General features: G+C 35.5%; 1 pseudogene; it reads left to right on the plus strand.

Annotated features, from left to right (window-relative positions):
* Positions 1-1161: 1161 nt before the first annotated feature.
* Positions 1162-21084, plus strand: LOC123827358 (annotated as a pseudogene).
* The last annotated feature ends 1833 nt before the right edge of the window (positions 21085-22917 follow it).

Here is a 22917-nt window from a genome sequence, read left to right on the forward strand (position 1 = left end):
TTAGCTTATGTGAAGTTTTGAAGCCAAGGAGTACAGAAGATGCTTTGTACCATCCAGTAAAATGTTATAAGTTGAAGGGGAAATACCCTGTGCATGGCGCCTGCTACAACAAAGAAACCAGACAAAAATTGGAACTTTGGAGCTCCCTCCTGTCTTAGAGCAGGGATCCCCCTCATAGGGATTCCTAACCCTAACTGGGAGAGACTTGGGAAGATATGTGGAGTGTAACCTGTGTGTGTGTAACCTTGGGAGACCCAGGTTACACACATACAGCAAGCAGCACTTCCATAACTATAGTGCCAACCTTGAGAATTCCAAATAGGGACTCCAACTCCTAAAATGGTTAGGTTGCCGTACCTGGGCCTGTCAAAGGCACCAGCAGGCTGCAACCAGCCGTGACCATGAGAGACATTTTGCTTTCTGGGAAAGGGATATGCACAGAGAACCAGACAGCGACTCAGTACTGTGGTATGGGCACCACATAGAATCTTTTAAAAATGGAGCTGAAATGTGTCTGGTTAAAGACCCTGCACACAGATGCTCTTCCAGCAAAGAGACCAGACTGAAAGTGCAGTTTGTTCCCACTGAATCCAGCTGGGCAGGGAATTCAGAGAGCTGGGAAACAAAGGGTTTCCTGGGCCCCATCCAGGTCAGCTAGCAGGCCAGAGACTGCGAAGAGCACAGTTCTGCACTGCATCTCCTACAAAGAGTGGGCTGGGAGTTAGGCAAGTTTTGAGCACCAGAAATTTTTTGCAGCCAGACAGAACTCATCACCTGAAGAATAAAAACATCTAGGAAAGGAAAGGTGTGTTTATCTCCTTGCTGCAGAATAGTCTGGCCAGGCTCAGGAGCCCCCTGCTGGACACATATCCACATAGGAAAGAAAGGGAGACACCAATGGGGGATTTCTAAGCTTTTATCAGCAGCAACAAGACATGCTGGTTCCTCAGGCCCTATTCCACTGAAACCAGCTGGGCAGAGTGCAGAAATTGGTGTAGCAAGAGGAATATAGGGCCTTGCCCAGCCTCGGCTTTTATACATAGCTGCCACCAGTGCCAGGCAGGAAGAACCAATCCTTTTACACAGATTGGCCCCTCAAATGAAAGGGACGGCTAACTCATCAGACAATATACATTATTGGAAATAGTATAAGACAGAGACATGTGGCACAGGGGTCAGAGAACACACCCACCATCTTCCCTGAAGTTTGAACAGTGCGTCTTCCGAGGGAAGATCCAGGGCCCCATCCTCCTGATTGTACCAGAACCCCTCTCAGAAACAGATGGGTCGATGATGAAGACCAATGACAGAGCCACAGATGGAGGCAGGTGAATGTGGTACCTTCAGTGCTTTTGGACATTGGATGACCCATATCTTGGCCTTGTCCTGATGAAAAGCCAGCAGGGCAGAACAGTGAGGATCATCCCAGATGCAGCCAAGCCTGAAGGACACAGCAGAAAACTATGGTCCACTTGTAGCCTTGAGCAGGTTGCTGAGAGCTAGTTGGGAACTGAATCTGACATTGCCAGAGTCAGATACAGAAAGAGAGGCCTTCAGGCAAGAACTTGACTCTGCTGAGAATTCTACCTCACTTTTTTTCATTGCTTGCATGCTTTTTTCTTTCGCATAGCTTTTTAACATTTTTTTCTTTTTCCTGAAATTTGTTCCTGTTAGTTCACTATCTTCTTTTATTTCAAATCTTATATTTTACCCCTTCCTTTTCTTACTCCATTTGCCTTCTTCCTTCCCTTTCTTATGTTCTTATTTGCATTTAAAAAATTATTTTTTCCTTTCTTTGCCTCATTCCTGTTCCTTACTCTCATTATTTCTCCCCCCTTTAATCCTCACAAAATCATTTTTTTTCCTTCAGTCATCTCATATTCTTTTACTCATATAGTAATTGTATTCTCTTTCAACCTTTATTACTCTTTCCACGTTTGTCATTGATATTGCTGTTGAAGTCAATTCTTCCACTTTTTTCTATTTGCTCAACATTTTTATATCAAATCCCATATTTGCTCTTCCCTTGTCTTACTCTATTTGACTCCTTCCTTCCCTTTCTTACTTTTGATTTAAATTTTATTTTATTCCCTTTCTTCAACTTTTTTCTATTTCTTACTCATATTATTTCTCCTCCCTCTATATTCTCAAAACCATTTTTCTTACTTTTGGTCATCAAATATTTTTTTCTGTCTTATAATATTCTTATTCTCTTTCCATCTTTGTTGATCATTGCTCATGTGTCATTGATATTGCTGTAGCTATTATTTTTCCTCATTTTTGTCCCTATTTTTTCACAGTTTTTTAAATAGTTTCAAACTAATATTTTAATCTTCCCTTTTCTTGTTCTAGTTTGCCATCTTCCTTCCATTTCTTATTTACATTTATCACATTTTTTCTTTCTTTGCCTTGTTTCTATTGTCTACTCTTATTACTTCTCCTGCCTCTACCCTCTCAAAATCATTTTTTTCTTTTCTTTAATTATCTCATATTCTTTTTTGCCTTTCTTACAGTATTCTTATTCACTTTCCAGCTTTATTATTTCTGCTCATGTGTCATTGATATTGATAATGCTGTTGTTGTAGGGGGATAATTTTGCTGGTGTGGGTTTTGTTCTCTGTGTTGTTTTGTTTTATTTGCCAGCACCTGTACAATAGAATAAGAGATCAAAGAGACTTCACCACTAAGTCCCACAGACTCCTATCACAAAAGTCCACCCCACAAAGATAGATAGTCAAAGCAGATCAAGCTAATACATAGAAATGAACAAAAAGAGTCACCTAAAATGGGGAGACAATGAAACAACCACCCAATCAAAAGAAAAGGAGGAATCAATTCTTATATCAGACAAATGGACTTCAAAACAAAGGCCATAATAAGAGGCAAAGTGGTCACTACTTAATACTTAAAGGAGTAGTCCAACAAGAGGATATAACCCTTGTAAATATGAATGCATCCAATATAGGAGCAACTAAATATATAAAGAAAATTCTGAAGGGTTTTAAGAAAAATATTGACAACAATATATTTATTGTAGAGGACTTTAATATGCCACTGTCAACAAAGGATAGATCTTTCAAACAAAAAATCAACAAGGATATTGTGACATTGAATGACACTCTACATCAAATGGACCTAATCGATATTTGTAGAACATTTCACCCTAAGAAAGTGAAATAGACATTATTTTTAAAAGCACTTGGATCATTACCAAAGATAGGCCACAAAACAAGACTCAAAAAATTGAAGAAATTGAAATCATATCAAGCATGTTCTCAGATCAAATGGCTTGAAATTAGAAACCAAGGAAATAAACTAAAAAAAAAATTCAAGTACATACAGACTGAATAACATGTTATTTAATAATAAATTGGTAAACAATGAAATAAAAAAGCACCTTAAAACAAATGAAAAAAAAAAACACACACAATAACCCAAAAGGTATGGGACACATTGAAGGCAATCCTGAGAGGGAAGTTCACAGCAATACAGGCCTTCCTGAATAAGATAGGAAAATCTAAAATAAACAACCTAACCCTACTTCTAAAATAATTACAGGAAAAACAACGAAGCCCAGAGAGATTAGAAGGAAGGTAATACTCAAGATAAGAACAGAATTAAATGACAGAGAAATAAAATTTTAAATCAATGAATCTAGGAGCTGGTACTTTGAAAAGATAAACCAAATTAACAAACCTTTAATCAGGACTCATCAAGAAAAAAAGCAAAGTGGACCCAAGTAACTAAAATCACAAATGAAAAAGGAGAAGCAATGACTGACAGAAATGCAAAGGATTGTAAGAAATTACTATGAATAAGTATATGCCAGAAAAGGGATGACCTGGGACAAATGGGTGAGTTTCTAGAAACATACACATTTTTAAAACTGAATCAAGAAAAAGCAGAAAACCTTAATAGGCTGATAACAACCAGCAAAATTGAAGCAGTAATCAAACCAGCGCTCCACCTCCCAGCAAATACACACACAAAACCCCTGGCTCACAGGTGAATTTTACCAAGCATTCAAATGAAAGATTAACACCTACCTTTTTCAAACCATTCCAAAAAATTCATGAAGAAGAAACTCTCCCTAACTCTTTTTACAAGGTCAGTATTATCCTAATTCTAAAACAAGGTAAAGACACAACAAGAAGGAAAAGTACAGGCCAATATCACTGATGAACATAGATGCTAAAATCCTCAACAAAATATTGGCAAAATGGATCCATCAAAACATTAAAAAGATCATGCACCATGATCAAGGGAGATTTACTCCAAGAGTGATACAATGGTTGGAATGGTTTATTCCAATGGCTTTATTCCAAGGAGGATACAGGAGTGGTATAATATGTGCAAATCAATAAATGTAATATGTCACATAAATACAAGGAAGGACAAAAATCACATGATCCCAAAATAGAAGCAAGAAAACCATTTGATATAATCCAGCACCCATTTATTATGAAAAAACACTCAGCAAAATGGGAATAGAGGGATCATACCTCAATATAATAAATGCCGTATATGAGGAACCTACTGCCAAGATCATACTCAATGGAAAAAAACTAAAGTGTTTCCCTTAAAGTTAGAAACAACATAGGGATGTCCACTTTTACCACTTTTATTGAACATAGTACTGGAAGTTATAGTCACAGACATCAGACAAAAAGAAGAAATAAAATGCATCCAAATTGGAAAGGAGGATGCAGATGGCATGGTAGTATACAAAGAAAATTTTATAGACTCCACCAGAAAACTATGTGACCTAATAAGTGATTTTAGCAAAGTAGTGGGATACCAAGTCAATATTCAGAAATCAAAGGTATTTTTGTACACCAAAATTGAACCAGCAGAAACAGAAGTTAGGAGAAGAATTTCATTTCCCATAGCAACAACAAAATAAAGTACCTAGGAATAAATTTTACCAAGAAGGCAAAAGAGCTGTACTCAGAAAATGATAGAACACTGATAAGAAACTGAGGAAAATACAAATAAGTGGAAGCATATACCATGTTTATAAATTGGAAAAATTAACATCATTAAAATGTCCATACTACCCAAAGCAATGTATAGATTCAATAGAATTCTTATTAAAATACAAATGTCATATTTCAAAGATCCAGAACAAATACTACAAAAATATATATGAAACTAAAAAAGGTTCTAAATAGCCTCAGTAATCTTGAGAAAAAAGAACAAAGTTGGAGGGATCACAATATGTAATATCAAACTATACTACAAGGCCACTGTAATCAAAACAGTCTGTACCAGCATAAGAACAGATACAGTGGAAAACAAGGGAGAGCCCAGAAATAAACCCCTGTCTCTGTAGTCAATTAATATTTAACAAAAGGAGTACAAGTATACAATAGAGCAAAAATAGCCTCTTCTATAAATGGTGTTTACAAAACGGAACTGGTACATACAAAATAAAACAAAACAAAACAAAACAAAATTGAAACTAAACCTCCAACTCACACCATATACCAGAATAAACTCAAAATGAATAAAAGACTTATTTATAACTTGTGATATCATAAAAATCATAACAAAAAACATAGTAAAATTTCAGATATCTCACATAGCAATATTTTTGCTAATATATGTCCCAGGTCAAGGGAAATAAAGGTAAAAATAACCAAATGGGACTATAGTAAATCAAAAAGCTTCTGCACAGCTAAATAAACCATCATCAAAATGAAAATGGAATCAATGTATGGGAGAACATGTTTGCCAATGATACATCAGACAAGGGTTTAATCTCCAAAACACAAGGTCTGTCCAGAAAAAGTCCAGCCAATGTTAAGATAATGAGAACAGTTTGTGCAAAATTGATGTAACCTTGTAGCCAAAGAGTGACACAACCACTGGCCTGCAGTGACTGTGGAACACTGCGGATGGCTCCTTGAAACACGAGAAAAACATACACAAAGACAACCAGGTCCTGTGGGGAAATAGGGATGGAATGGCCACTCTCTCTAGTGGGGAGCACCTCGGTCACCCTCCCTAGGGGAGAGCGCCTCATTCTCCCACCCAAGAAGTCTTTGTTGGGTTCATTTGCATAAGAATTCAGGTAAAGCTCATTACTCATTGCCAGGAAGTAAGGATCAAACAATACATAACAAAGAAGTCTGAGGGCCTATTTTGAGTCTGGGTCAGATAGCTAAAGAGCTGTAAAACTTTGAGGAACAAACTTACTTCTTGCTTGCACCCTTATCATTTCATTGAGAGCATTCTAAACAAAGCAGGTTTCATAGGATTTTACATATTCTTTCTTAGGCCTGATCACCTGGGGAACCCACCCTTTGCAGCACAGGGCTGCACCACTCTGTCATTGTTTCAGGCTTAGGTGGAGCAAGGGAAGTAAGGCAGCCAAGAGATTAGGAGATTTTCTCACAGACAATGAGGACTCAGGCTATGTCAAAGCTAAGGGGCAAGGGTCCATCACCCCCTTTTGCTGTAGCCCCCAAAGTCCTTCCTTGGGGGCCTCCCACGTGATCGTGCTTGTCTTAGGTCATTCCCCCCTTGGGGAATCTTACCCGTCATTGGCTAACCAACCAAGCATTGAGGGCCAGGCAGGGTGAAATAAAAGGAGCAGAAGTGGCGCTCTTGCCAGGGAGATAAGCTTTTGTCTCCTTACTGGCTTATGGTCCAAGGTCATTCCCTTAGCCTTAGCCTTGGCGAGGGTTACAGATTCTGATACCAGGCAGGGTGGTTCCCAACAAAAGAAAGTTGACTAGAATGCACATGTGTGAATAATTACAACTTCTGTACTAGTCAGTTGGGGCAGTAGACACTATTTAGAGAGCATGTGGGATGTGGCATTCAAAATGCTGACAAGCAGAAGAATGAATCTGCATCAAATTTTGCATTAAACTTGAAATTTGCTCCATAAAAACTATTTGGATGATTCAGAAGGCCACAGTTATGGGCAACTGGTGACTGGTAGCTTCATCACCACAACATTTGTACTCATGCATCACATTGTATGCAGAGTTGTTTTTTTTGTGTGTGAATCTTAAAATTGCCAAGGTGACTCAGTCCCACTGTAGCCTAGATTTGGTGCCCAGTGACTTCTGGTTTTTCCCAAAACTAAAATCACCTTTGAAAGGGAAGAGATTTCAGATAGTTGATGAGATTCAGGAAAATATGAGCAGCTGATGGATATTGAGTAAACTGTGTGAGGTTGCAAGGTTCCTACTTTGAAGGGGACTGAGGCATCATTGTCCTATGTACAATGTTTCTTGTATATTGTACCTTCTTCAATAAATGTCTCTTCATACTATATGGCTGGATATCTTCTGGACAGATCTTGTATATAAAGAATTTATATGACTCAACACCATGAAAACAAACAATCCAATGAAAAATTGGGCAAAAGACCTAAACAGACACTTCTCCAAGGAGGATACACAGCCCACAGACATATGAAAAGATGCTCAGCATCACTAGCCATCAGAAAGATGCAAATTAAAGCCACAATGAGATATTACTTTATACCTGCCAAAATGGTTATCACTAATAAATCAGTGTTGGTGAGGATGTGGAAAAAAAGGGAACACTATTATACTGTTGGTGGGGATGTAGACCAATGCAGGCACTGTGGAAAACAGTATAGAATTTCTTCAAAAAACTAAAGATAGAACTACCTTTTTACCCAGTGATTCCACTGCTGGGAATATACCCTAAGAATCCCAAAACTCCACTTCGAAAGAACTTATGCATCCCTATGATCATAACAGTGCTATTTACAATATCCAAGAGTTGGAAACAGCATAAGTGTCCATTAGTACATGAGTGGATTATAAAATTGTGGGACGTTTACACAGTGGAATACTATGCAGCAGAAAGAATGAATTTCTACCTTCTTTCACAGCATGGGTGAACCTGGAGACTATCATATTAAATGAAATAAACTGGTCAATGAAGGACAAATACCATATAACCTCATAAGAGGAATCTAATGAACAAAATAAACTAATGAGCATAAGAGAGCCAGATGCATAGATTCATGAATAGACTGACAGCAGTAAGATGGGAGGAGGGAGGTAGACTTTTTGAAAGAAGGTGGAAGGATTAGTCAGGAAACATTGAAGAACCCAAGGACATGGACAACAGGTTGGGGAATGACTATGGAACTGAAGGGCAGTCTGGGTGGATGTGGGCAAAGGAGAAAATAATTGAAACAACTGTAAAACAAAAATAAAAATATTAAACAATCATTAAAATTAGAAAAAGAAAAGACAGATATGATATAATATTCTATTTTAGGATATCAATCCAAAAGAACAAACGGAAGTTTAAAAATCCAAGTTATTGCATGGCTAGTTTAAATTCACTACTTGTCCAACAATATCTATTTAAAACATTTTTAATTAATAAAAAATACCCTGTTTTCTTTAGCTATATATCCAACTCTAGGTACCTTTCTGTAGTTTACTGTTCTCTCTGAATTCAAGATTCTAATACCATGATGACCCCATACCTTGAAACAAATTACAGGCCAAAGGACAGTATAGTCCTCCTTGCCAGTAGATGGCATTGACTCCTTTCCATTGTGACAGTTTTGTGCTTTCCCATGCATATTTGGGATATTCATGTGGAAAATCATTACAAATGATGCATGTTTAATTGAGGGACTACCAGAATTTCTTGGTCTTTTAGTATAGTTTGGAGGAAACCTAAACCCATTCTGAAAACCAGCAAGCAATAAATACTAAAATAGCATATGAGCCTCCTGTGGAAATGTTTTGTATAACTATCATGAATACAAATTAGTCTAAAAGATTTGAATTTCAATGCAATCCCTATTTATAAATATATATTTTACATTATACATTAATAAAAACAATTTCTTCTAAAAGGTAGACTATTTAAACTTGACTTTTTAATGGAATGAAAAATAGAAGAACTATACAACAATTTTACAAATTTAACCTTCAGGATACTAAATGGAATAGATTTCTAGGGATACCATAACATAGAAGTTCATAGCAAATTGCTCAAATGTTATACAACCTGGTGGATGTTTCTATAATCAATATGAGTACTATATCACTTTAAAATGCCATTGACAATTGCTGTGCTTTTTATTTTCAGTATTTTTGAAAGATAAATGAAGCATTTTGTTCAGTAAGACATGGATTTTCACTGCAGCAAGATTGCACGCTATAATTTTTCCCACACATAAGTTACAAATGATTAAATTATCTTCATGAATATGAGATTATGCTTGCAAAATAAACAAATTTAAATGTGTATACAATTACCTGTAATCTGGAAATGAAGTATGTAGTATTCATGAACTATAATTATTTGCTCTCACACATGAAGAGTTTTTGTGGGATAACTCTGATGATTCCTTTTACAGAAATAGTTTATGAATTGCTCCTACTTAAACTTGCCAGATTTTATGGCAACATAGAGAATGATCTTCTGTTCCTCTTAAAAAGAATGTATGGGTTTAAAATCTTGTTTTTTCCCACTATAACTCTTAGAGACTTGATTTCTTGAGTAATTAGGAGAAATTTTACTCAATTTATAAAAATCATATTAACCTAGTAGATATTATGTGCTTTAATAATTCTCTGTAATTCTCTCTTCAATAATAACGACTTTCAGCCAACAAATAATGGGTTTAATACCTTTTCAAATCGTTTGCCTCTTCTAAGTTTCTCCAGTGAATATATTATTTAAAATATAATTGTTGTACTCAAATATTTATTTTATTTTCTCAAACTGTTAAGTTTTCATGAGAAGCTCATAGAATCTTTTGTTTCATGGACCGTAAATAAACCCCCAATCTACCACTTCAGCACATTTCTAATTGTAATGCACCGTGTAATGTTATATGCCATTATACAGCTGTTTTCTGTTATTGTAAGGTGGTAGACAGTGACACTGAAATGTGTACTTACATTTGAGACACAGTGTGGACTTAATTGTGAGTCTTAATGCAATAGTTTTTTAACTCTAGAAACCCAAATCTATTCAGCTGTTTGCCTTTCAAGTAAGCTGTTACATTTGAATTCTTGGGAATAATAGCCCAGTGAATTTCTCTGAATTAAATATAAATAAATAAATACATACATACACACATACATACTTCTTTGATTCATACTTCATGTGTATATTTTCATAAAATTTAATAATTGATATCAAGCATACTCTCTATATAAAAAATCCTAAAGTTACGTTCCTTGAGTTTTTAATAAAACAATTTTACCCCCCCTGTGAATGTAATAAAACTATGATTTGAGGTTGGTTTTCTTTTTTTCAGTATATGGTAATAGTCACCTTTATGAGGAATGAATGAACCCCAAGAACAGATGAATGTATCCCCATTTAAAATGAATGATTACTTAAAATGAATGATTTAGTACTTATTTCAGTACTAATCTTTTCCTTGGGGAGTAAAGTTGCTCAGATCTGAATGTCCTGCCAAGAGAACCAAGTGTTAGATGTTAGTAATCAATTCTTTGCTGGCTAGAAAAAGAGCCAAGCTCACTTTAATACCATGATATCCTAGCTATTAAATTTTAGTTAAAATTTAGAAATTTTAAACAAAAGAATACTGGCATATATCATTTTATTGTACTTAGCTTTCCTGTCCTTTGCAGATACTGCATTTTTATTTTGTTTGTTTTTCATTTTTACAATTGATGTTTGTGACAGTGTTTCATCACCAAAAATGATGTAAGTCATTTTGATAACAAGTTTATCAACATCATATTTCCAAAAGCATTTGCTCACTTTGTGTCTCTCTGTCACATTTTGGTCATCTTGAAATATTTAAAACTTCTTCATTATTATTAACTTGCTATGATGATCTGTAATCAGTGATCTTTGATGCTATTATAATTATTTAAAGCTATTATTGTAATTGTTTTGGTGAACCACACCCATATAAGACAACGATTTAACTGATAAATTTTGTGTGTGTTCTAACTGCTCTACCACCCGGTCATTTTCTCATCTCGCCCTCCCACCACCCCCACACCCCCACCCAGGCCTCCCTATTCTCTGAGATGCAATAGTGAAACTAGAGCAGTTAATAACCCTGCAATGGCCTTTAAGTGTTGAAGTGAAAGGAAGAATCACAGGTCTCTCAATCTAAATTAAAGGCTAAAAAAAGACTAAACTTAGTGAAAAGACATGTCAAAAACCAAGAAACCAAAATAACCTGAAAGGTAGGCCTCTTGTGCAAACAGTTAGCCAAGTTGTGAATGCAAAGGAAAAGCTCTTAAAGTAAATTTCACTTCAGTGAAAACAGGAATGATAAGAAAGAGAAATAGCTTTATTACTAATATGAAGAAAGTTGTAGTGGTCTGGATAGATCAAACCAGCCACATTTTCTTCAACCAAAGCCTAATCTAGAGAAAAGCCCTAACTCCCTTCAATTCCATAAACACTGGGAGAGGTGAGGAAGCTACAGAAGAAAAGTCTAAAGGTATCAGAGGCTGGTTCATGAAGCTTAAGGAAAGAAGCTGTCTTCATAACACAAAAGTACAGGTGAAACAGTAATTGCTGATGTAGAAGCTGCAAAAAAATTGTCCAGAAGATCTAGCTAAGATGATGAATAAAAGTTATCCAGAAGATGTTGCTAAGATAATTTATGAAAGTGACTACCCTGAAAGCAGATTTTTGGTGTTGATGAACCAACCATATATTGGAAGAGGATGCTATTTAGGACTTTCATTAGCTAGAGAGGAGATGTTAATGCCTGGGTTCGAAGTATAGACTAGGTCTCTTATTAAGGGGTATGGTGACTTTGAATTGAAGCTAATATGCATTTACTTGTTGCGCGTGGGTCACCGGCTAGCAGTGACCACGGCACACTGTGGATGGCTCGACAATACGCGAGAAAAAACACACATGCACAGAGACAAACCAGTTTCTGTGGGGAAGTAGGGACAGAATGGCCACCCCCCCTAGTGGGGAGCGCGCCGATCCACCGTCCATACCTGCTTTTATTAGGCTCATTTTTGCATAATAACTCAGGTAACGTACAATACTCATTAGGGGAAGTAAGGAATATATAAAACAAAGAACTCTGCTGGTCTATTGAGTTGGGGGGTCAAAGAGCTGTAAGGCTGAGGAACAAACTAGCTTCCTCCTAAGACCCTCCTCATTCAACTGAGAGCATTCTTGAACAAAGAAGGTTTCACAGTAATTTACATGTTCTTTCTTAGGCCTGATCACCCCGGGAAATCCGCACTTCCCAGTACCGAGCTGTACTTCCCCGTCATTGTTTCAGGCTTAGGTGGAGCGCGGGAACTAAGGCCACCGAGAGATAAGGAGATTTTCTTCCGGACGCTCAGAACTCAGACTTTGTCAAAGCCGAGGAGTGAGGGTCCATCACCCCCCTTTTGCTGCAGCCCCCCCCCCAAGTCCTTCTTTTGGGGGGCCTCCCAAAAGTGATCGTGCCTGGCTTGGGTTGTTCCCCCCCGTGGGGAATCTTACCCGTCTTTGGCTAACCGACCAAGCTTTTTGGGGTTCAGTAGCAGAAACAGCATTCCTGCCAGGAAGATAAGCTTTTGTCTCCTTGCCGGCTCACGGTTCCAAGGGCGTTCCCTTAGCCTTAGCTAGGCGGGGGTTTCAGCCTCTGATACCAGTCAGGGCGGTTCCCAACATTTACTATTCTGGAAATCCTAGAGCACTTAAGAACTATGCTAAATCTATTCTGCTTGTGCTGTATAAATGAAAACACAAAGCCTGGATGACAGCACACCTGTTTACAACATGGTTTACTGAATATTTTAAGCTCACTGTTGAAACCTACTACTCAGAAAAAGATTCATTTCAAAATAGTACTCTTCATTGACAACGTACCTGGTCATCTAAGAGCTATGCTGGAGGTAGACAAGGAGATTAATGGGTTTTTTAATGCTTGCTAACACAACATCTATTCTACAGTCCAAAGGTCAAGGAGTGATTTTGACTTTTGATTCTTATTATTTAAAGAATATACTTTACAAGGCTATAGCTACCATAAACTAAGAAGTATCTGGGGAAAATCAATTGAAAACCTTCTGTAAAGGATTCACCATTCTAGATGTGATTAGGAACATTCATTATTTATGGGAAGGAGTCAAAATATCAAGATTAATAACAACTTGGAAGTAGTTGATCCCAGCACTCATGGGATATTTTGAGGCATACATGACTTCAGTGGAGGAAGTAATGGCAGCTGTCATGGAAATAGCAAGAAAATGAGAATTAGTAGTGGGATCTGAAGATGTGACTGAATTGCTGCAATCTCATGATAAAATTTGAATGAATAAGGAGTTATTTTTTATGGATGAGCAAAGAAAGTGGTTTCTTGAGATAACATCTACTCCTGGTGAAGATTATTGAAATAACAACAAAAGATTTATAATATAACAAAGTTAAATTATAAATATAACTTTGTATAATATTTATATTATAAATATAACTTTGTAATAAGCTACAGCATCACATGCTACACATGTGAAAAACTGTTCATGAATGCGAGTCAATTGATATGGCAACCTTCATTGTTGCCTTAGTTTAAGGAATGGTCGCATCCACTCCAAACTGTAGAAACCAGCACTCTCAAGTCAGCAGCCGACTCTGAGGCAGGACTCTCTGCCAACTGAAAAATTTTAACTCACCAAAAGATTAGATGATAAAGTTTTTTATCAGTAAAGTATTTTAATTGTATGTACATTTTTTAAAGCATAAAGTTATTACACACTAAGTAGACTATAGTATGATGTAAACATAACTTCTATGCACTAAACCAAAAAAGTATTGTATGATGCTCTTTATTGTGATAGACACTTTATTGCCGCACTGGAACTGAATCCACAATATTTCGGTGGTATGTCTATACAGAGAATGCTAAAAGGTCCAAAGAGAGTCCATGTCAAGTTCTTTTTTTAATCCCTAACAATAATTAATTTATAACATTGTTACGAGGTTACAAAGTACCAGATACTATTTTGAGAACTTTTTAGGTATTATTCCATCAAATCTTCAAAACAAGACAATGAGGTAGCAGCTATCAGGCATTAAACACTGAACTGGTTTATTTTTGAAATATTTTATTTTATTTAATCCTCAAAACCAATGCATAAAAAATACTATGATTAATTCTATTGATTAAAAATAGAATGATAATGCAAATTATCCAAGATCTTTGTGGTTGTTTCTAATTGCCAAATAACAAATTACTACAATTTAGTGGCTTGTACCAACATGCGTTTATTAGCTCACAGTTCTGTAGGTCAGAAGTCTTAGCACCACATGACTGGGTTCTCTGATGAGAGTCTTAGAAGGCTAAAGTCAGGTGCTAGTTTGAATGCCTGTTGTGAGTTCCAGGGTGGAATCTCTTTCCAAGCTTATTCAGTTTGTTGGACAAGTTTGATTCTTTTCTACAGTAGAATCAAGGTCCTATTTATATACTGGCTCTCATCTGGGGGCTGTTCTTAGTTCCTGGGGACTATTCATATCTCATACCCTTTGCTCCCCACAATGAATTTTCAAAACCAACAGTTAAAAATCTCCTGTCAAATCCGCTTCACACTTCACACTTCTTTCACCAGAAAAAGACTGTTCCTTTTAAGGCTCATCTAATTAGGTCAGGCCCACTGAGGATATTTTTCCTTTCTTAAAGTCAAGTGTGTCCTATAGCATAACCTAATTACAGCAGTAATATCCCATTGTATTCGTATTCCTGGGGATTTTACAGACTGTGTACATAATAGGCAGTAATCCTGAGGGACATCTTAGAATTCTACCTACAACAGTCTCATAGTCAATGGGAAATCCACAGACATTTGAAATTAAAATCTCAATTGTCAATGCTCCAGCTTACCCATTTCTCAATTGGAAATGGGGATAGACTAGGAACCTAGGAGTTCTCTGAAGTTTTCTCAAAGGGTGAGTGAAAAAGTGACATTTATTTTTTTATTGACATATAACATTATTAGTTTTAGCTTATGACATAATGCTCTGATACATGTTCATATTGTAAAATGACTAAGAAAATTCAGGGTGGGGCAAAAGTAGGGATACAGTTATGAGTATGTGAAACAGTTTATTCTTGTGTAATTATTAATGATTTTATTATTTTTCATATGAACAATGATAAACCTACTTTCTTACACCCTGTATGTCTAGTTGACATCCTTCACCACATATAGTTACAATGCTTTTTTCTTATAATAAAAACTTTTAATGTCTGTGCTCTCAGCAACTTTCAAATGTACAATACAATGTTAACCATAGTCACCATGCTGTATATTACTTTCCCATAACTTATTTATTTTATAACAATTCTGTTCAGTTTTCTACATTTCCATCATTATTCCTTTAATCAAAGTTATTGTAATCTCCTGATAGATAATATAAGTACCCGTTGCTTTTTTCCTACCTCATTTGGCCCTCTCAACACATAACGCTGCCTCAATGAGTTTTCATAAATTAACAAGGCTTTTACAGGCTAATCCCTGCTTATTGTGTCTGGTTTACTTCTCACATTTGTCTCTTCCACTAATTTTCTAAGTATCAGTCATACAGAACTGATGCTCAGTTCCCCAAGCATGTACTATACCTGCTTGACTCTAAGCCTTCTCATGTACTATCCCCTTTCTAGAACATTCTCCTCACTATTCATTCCCATTCAGTGGGCTAATCCTCATATATATTCCAGATATCTTCTTATATATTAATTTTGTATAAAAGTTTTCTGTAATTACCCCAAGAGATCTAAAGGTTCTATCCCATGTAAATCTATTATAACTTAAAATTTCCCTGCACAAGTACAAATGTTTCCTTCTCTCTTATAAATAATAAACATGCCCTGGCTGGTGTAGCTCAGTGGATTGAGCACGGGCTGGGGGCCAAAGTGTCGCAGGTTTGATTCCCAGCCAGGGTACATGCCTGGGTTGCAAGCCATGACCCCTAGCAACCGCACATTGATGTTTCTCTCTCTCTCTCTTTCTCCCTCCCTTCCCTCTCTAAAAATAAATAAATAAAATCTTTAAAATAATAATAATAATAAACATGAGTATACCCATAACTTTGCCATTCTGTCCCCAGTGCCAGGAACAACGCATGGCATATAAACATATACTGAAATATGAATGACTCAATATATGCATTAAAAATTCCTTTGCAAAACATTAAAATAAAAGTGCCTTTATATTTTTTACCTTGCCTCTCTTTCTGGCCTTATCACCTCCACACAGCCCAATATGGTCTATTAGCCATGCACTTGCAGTTTTCCATGGATCATATTCTTTGCCACCTCTATGCCTTTCCATATCCCAATTTCCCTCTCTAGAATGTACCATATACCTTCTTCTCCTAGGTTACTCACTTGAGCTTTCAACTCTTCCAGAAACTGATTTTTCCAAAAATTCACTGTCATGTCATCCTCTGGACTCCCAACACCTGTGGGTACATTTCTTTGTTATCCTACTTTTCACCACTGCACCATTAGGGTTTTTCTCCTTAAACCTAAGGAAATATTTTGGTATATCTTTTTACCAAACATACAGAAGACTAGCTAATAAATACAAAGAACCAATTACTGCTGACTGAGTGAAAGAAGAAAAGAATAATTTTAGCCACTCGTGTGCCATTTCAATAGCATAATGAAAGTAGATAAATTTGGCCATGAACCTATAACCCTAGAAGTAAATTCCCAGAGAGAATTAAATAAAATAAAAATATTATATTAATATCTTTTACATTCCATGTCATTAGGGAGAATTTTGTTGAACCATTGCTTCACAGTCAATAAAAATAACTATTTATATTTTAGAGATGAGTAGTAAATTATAACCCCTGAGAAATGTTACCTGACTTGAAGAAGCCAAATAGCTTTGCTAACTTCATTCCCTAAATAGAACTTCTGCTGCCAATTACATACACATTAGATGATAAAGAAGGCTGAAGGCTTTCTTTATTCAGCTATTCACTTAATCTTCACCATGAACTTGAGATTAGCCAATTTTAATTTTGGAAGAAAACTTTTTATTTTGGTTTAATTTTTAAATATTTCAGTATTTCCACTTTTTTAGAAAATACTTTAACAAAAACACTTGAATGCTACAAAATAAAAGCAAAATGTATACATAAATAAACACATAAAATAAGATGTTTATGCTCTTAATTATAAATAAGAAGGTTTAACAATTTGGATAATAGTTACTACATAAATTCTTAGAGAAATAAAAGAGTACTAAGGTTGTGCATATGTATGCCTAGATTTTATTTAATATAATATGGCATTTATTATTTGCTTTTTTATGTGATTAATTTTTCTTAAGAGCTATGTTATCTTTTTTAAATTATTACACAACCCAGTTTTAATCTTATAATGTTCAAAATTGAAAAGAGGAAAATAGTGTATGAAATGCTTGTGATACCTTTACGTATAACTTTGAGAATCATGGGATGCGGTTAACTTGAAATCACTTAAATTATTATATCTGTCAAGTGTAGTTATTTTGTTTTCAATTCGCATCAGTGTTTTCTATGCACATCAATTACTGAGTCAAACTGGCAAATTAATTTAGGAGCATTCTGTTTCAATGCTCTTCATTGTTGTCATTACATACAATCTACTATTAAAAGTTAATGCTTGCCCATTAAAATTGATTGCGAAGATATCATACTTAATATACATAATAATGTATAGATAAAATTTGGCTCAATTAGAGATTATGGTTCAGAGCTTCTATAGCATGGGGGCATTTAGCGATGAAAAATATTTCAGGAAAATTGGAACTTGAAAGCAAAAAGAGGCTCAAAGAAAGCTTAAGAATTATCTAAGAGAATTGGTAATAGACTAAGGGGGCATTTTTAAAAATAGATAATATCAAGGCATAATTATTTAAAAGTAAATAATTAGGCATAATTATTTAAAGGCATAATTATTTAAAAGTAAATATTGCATTATAATAAACATTCTAGGTTCAACTTAGAAAAATGAGAAATAAGGATACTGAAACACTAGCTTAGTCTATCCCATTAATAAATAGCCAGACATTAATAAAAAATAATAAAATTAAAATAAACCTTTGGGAAATATACTATCACAATATCATACATACTGCATTAGTAAATAGTTTTTTTTACCATATGTAACCATGATTACATCATTGTATTATACCACAATACTGAGCATTTGAAAGTCTCCAACTTTCTTGGAAATTTTGTAAATAAGGTAAAGACCCAATTAATGTTCAGGAACATCTATAAAGAACACATGGACAAAACCAAAGAGGGGCAGGATCAAGGATGGGAAGTGGGGATGGCTGGGGTGGAGGGGAATGGTGAGGGGAAAATGGAGACAACTGTACTTGAACAACAATAAAAAAAGTTAAAAAAATAAATTCAACTAGATACATTTAAAAAAATATCATTTCAAAGATGCAAAATTTACCCTTACTTGTGTGGCTCAGTTGATTGGGTGTTGTCCTGTGAAGCAAAAGCTCATCAGTTTGATTCCTGGTCAGGGCACATCCCTGGGTTGTGGGTTTGATCCCCTGTGGGGCATGTAGGAGAAGTACTGATTGATGTTTCTCTCTCACATTGGTATTTCTCTCCCCTGCCTAAAAGAAAGAAATAAAATCTTCAAAGACACAAAATTAAAAAAACTGATCAGACACACAAAAAATTTATTTTCTCAAAAAGGAAGAACTATATGCTTTGGAAACAGTACTTTGAAGTTACACCTCTTTCATGAAAGTCATATGCAGAGCAGCAGGAAATATAGCATCACCTTTATTTACCAACATACAGGAAACAGTAACCTTCATGTATCTGTGCATACTGGAAGCCGCACACACAAAAGTCAAGTACAGCCTAAGACGACTCAGAGATGTGCGTATAAAAGCAAGCCACATGAAACCTTTTGACCATGGCAGGAACTTCAAAAGCTGTTGCTTTGAAACACTACATAATACTGCATCAAGGATGAGAGCAAGAAAGTCTTGCTAGTATGAAGTAGTAAAATATTTGCTATGTGGGGAATGTGGGTCAGTACATAACCCACATTCTACATCACTTTCCTGACACTTCAGAAATATCCTGCTTCTGATTTAGTAGTTTTGATCCTTTTGAATACATGTTGTTTGTATGATAAAATATATAATACAAGAATAAACTATGTTTCATTTAGTCTCAACTGCAAACCTACTTTTGCCTACCCTTGTATATGCTTGTAGAAGAGAAACGAGAGAAAGGCCACCACCCAGGGCACAGATGAAAGAATGCTGCAGCTTTTATCTGATTAACTCAATCCCTGAATCCTAAACCCTTTACCTATACTTTTCTTCTCCTTATAAAAAGGATCTGCTTAAAGTGGAATTTAAGATGGTCTAATAGGATACAAACCTGCCATTTTCTCAGATTGCCAGCCCTCTGAATAAAGTGCCCATAAAGATTAAAAAAAATTCAGACTGTCTTGACCCTGCAGTTAATTACTGAGTTGCTAGGTTAAAAGTGGTTAAGTGAAAAATACCTTAGTGCTCAGGTCAACACAGTCATATCTGAGAGCCTCTAACATGAATTTCTATTTACATTTGTTTCTGTGGAAACTAACTCAATAGGATGATAACTGGCATAAGATTACTAAAAGGTTCATAGTCAAGTTTGAAAGACACAAGATTAAACTGCTAAAATATTTTTTTGTGTTTGGTTGTTTTTACTGTGCTGATATTCATATGTTCACAGGACACATTGCGCAGATCCACAAAGCATAGTATGCATATACATTTAATAGTATTGCTGAATATGAAGGTTAATCCAAATTAAATTGTTGAATTACCCAAGGCTCAGTTATTTTCAAATAGAATTAATGCTATTTATCAGAATCATCTTGGAAGTTTTACAGAAAAATGCCTGGAATGCATCTTATTTAATGAAGGGGAATAGTGAAGGTGGAGTCTTTAACTGCATGTTTTTCCAGCTCCATGAATGAATCTAAAGTGAACCTTTGTTTAAGGAACACTGATGTGAATATTGCTGTTACTTTTCTCTCCAGTTTTCGCTTTCATTTACATCTCTATAATTAATTAACCATGTTGTCTATATTTTGTAGCTCAACAGTAGTTCCTTCAAGCCAAATTAAAATAGCAATATTCTAGAAAGTTTTAAAGAATATTACAACTACTTAACAAGAATATTTGAAATATTAGTTGTATTAAATGGTTGCAGCCTGAGCGCTGTTGTGATCTTCCCTGATCTCAGGCTCTCACTTTAGTCTTCTGGCTCTCATCCTGTGAGTGCCAAAGCTGGCTCCACCTCTTCTTGCCATTGGCCTCTAGCTGGAGTTGTTGCCACTCCACCACCACACTGAAAGCACTCCTGGTCCAGGGCTCCATCCTGAAAAAGGTTCCAGAGGTGCTTAAGGACCCATCTATGAGGCCTGCTAGGACGTGCAGAGCATGGACTTGTCCTGCATCTCTTTGGTGCAGCTCACACTGTGCTCCAACAGCTTCGACAGGTACTGTGATGATTGCAATATGGTAATGTCCAAAATAGAAAAAGTTGCTGGCAACAAAGTCACTATTACCCTAAGGGCTGAAGATAATGCAGACACCTTGGCACTAGTATTTGAAGCTCCAAATCAAAAAAAGATTTCAAACTTTGAAATTAAGTTAATGGCTTTAAATGTTGAACAACTTGGAATTCCAGAACAAGAATATAGTTGTGCAGTAAAAATGCCTTTTGATGAATTTGCAAGTATATGCTGAGATCTCAGTCATATCAGAGATGTAATTTCCTTGTGCAAAAGATGGAGTGAAATTTTCAGCAAGTGGGGAACTTGAACTTGGAAATAGAAATATTAAGTTGTCACAAATAAGTGATGTTGATAAAGAAGAGGAAGCTGTTACCACAGAGATGAATGATGCAGTTCAGCTAACTTTTGCACTGAGGCACCTGAACTTTTTTTTTTTACAAAAGCTGCTGCACTCTCTTACAATAACCCTCAGTATGCCTGCAGATGTAACCCTTATTGTAGAGTATAAAAATACTGATATGGGACATTTAAAGTACTGTCTGGCTCCCAAGATCAAGGGTGAAAAAAATCTTAGACATTTTTAAAATCCAAGAAAATAAAACTAAAGTCTTTAAGAACTGCTTCTGAGATTCTAATGCGCCCTTAAAAGTCTCTTTTGTCACCATATTTGTACCTGAGTATGTACGTAGATACTGTTGTCTGTAAATAACCTATTTTTTTTCCATTCTGTACAATTTAAAGGATAAAGTCTCAAGTCAAATCTGGTCTTATTAACCTAGAAGTACTTCTGTCTTATCTAGAAATACTCTTCAGGATTTTTATAAGAAAGGGTTTTGACCATTAATGGAGTTTTAAGAATTCTGTTTTCAACTTAAGTAGAAGTTATTTAAACTTCAAGCATCACAGGAACAAATATTTGTAATATTAGATGCTCAAAATGAAAAGTATATCGGTCCATGAAATTTGAAGCTATAATAAGAGAATTAAATATAAAATAACACCACAGACAAATAATTGAACAACTCAAGGCCCTCCATTCTTCACAATCCAAATGGATGTTTACCATATTTTTGTACTCTCACTATTCTACAAGACTCAGATCTCTTATGTTATTTAAATTTACTTACATATCTATCTTAACATAATTGCATTTGTTTACCACTTAAATATTTTTAATAACAGAATTTCATTGTTAGGAGGGATCTTAGTGATAATTGATTATGACTTTCTAGACGCTGATGTAATATTCCTTGAAGTACTTCCTACCCTTGGCTTTATTAATCTCCTTGTAGCATATATTTTTCTTGCTTCTGTCTCATTGAGCACTATAAGCATTACTCCTATTTCTTTTCTAGTTCTATCAAATGCAATCAGTGAATGTTGTTGACTGACAAGGAAATGATTTAGCCTCCCATAATATTTACTGTTTTTGGTCTTTGTTTTTTGTCTTTTATCAAAATGAATAGACTTTAAGAGCTAAAGGTGATGAATAAATAAATCATCATTTTATTTACTTGCAATACCAGAGTTGTTGCTTGCTAGTGACAGCAATCCAACTTAAAAAAATTGCATACATTGCTTTTTGTTTTTTATTTCATTTTTAGTTACATTTGTATTCAGTATTATTTTGTATGTTTCAGGTGTCCAGCATAATGGTTAAACAATTATATACTTTACCAATTTTCCCCATGATATTTCCAGTACTCATCTGGCACCATACATAGCTATTATGATATTATTGACTATATTCCCTAGGATTCATTTCTTTTTAAGTGCAAAAGGCAGGTTATGGCAGCCATTAGCAGAGTTGCATCCAAGTGCTCAAAAAAAAGTCAAGAGCAATCCTTCTCTTTCTTGTTCTCATCCTGCTTGTCTGGAGCTGGAATTTTTCTGACTGGTGTTTCCCTTTTAACAACAAAGATGGACAACCAGTAGTTCTAATTTCTTATTTCTGATACTTAACTAATGTAGATGCAAAAGACCACATGCCCAAAAGTCTCTCAGAACTTCTGGAGTTAACTCTTATTGGCTCAGCTTTAGTCATAGACCGATACCTGAGTCAATTACTATAGGTAGTACTGGTAGAATATTCTGCCCCTAATCCTACTGACTGAAAGTGATTAGTGATTGACAGGTCTTTTCTCAGAGGAAATAAAAGATATTGTTACTAAAATAGTGGGAAGGTGGGGAGATGAAAGTAAGAAGTGATTTTGGGGATCTCGGATGAGCTTATTATACTGTGCCAGTTTTATCTGTGTTTTATATGAAATAATTTGTTAATTTAGTTGATAATTTCAGATTTCATTGGTGGCAGTTAATACTTTGAAAAGACAATTATTTTTATTGCTAGTGGAGGTATTTACATATTCCTTATATCATATGGTTAATTATATTTTGAGTTAATATTTTTAATACTA

Source organism: Phyllostomus hastatus, unplaced genomic scaffold (assembly GCF_019186645.2).
Source record: "Phyllostomus hastatus isolate PE091 unplaced genomic scaffold, TTU_PhHast_1.1 phas_contig_86, whole genome shotgun sequence".
In the NCBI taxonomy this organism is placed as follows: Eukaryota; Metazoa; Chordata; class Mammalia; order Chiroptera; family Phyllostomidae; genus Phyllostomus; species Phyllostomus hastatus.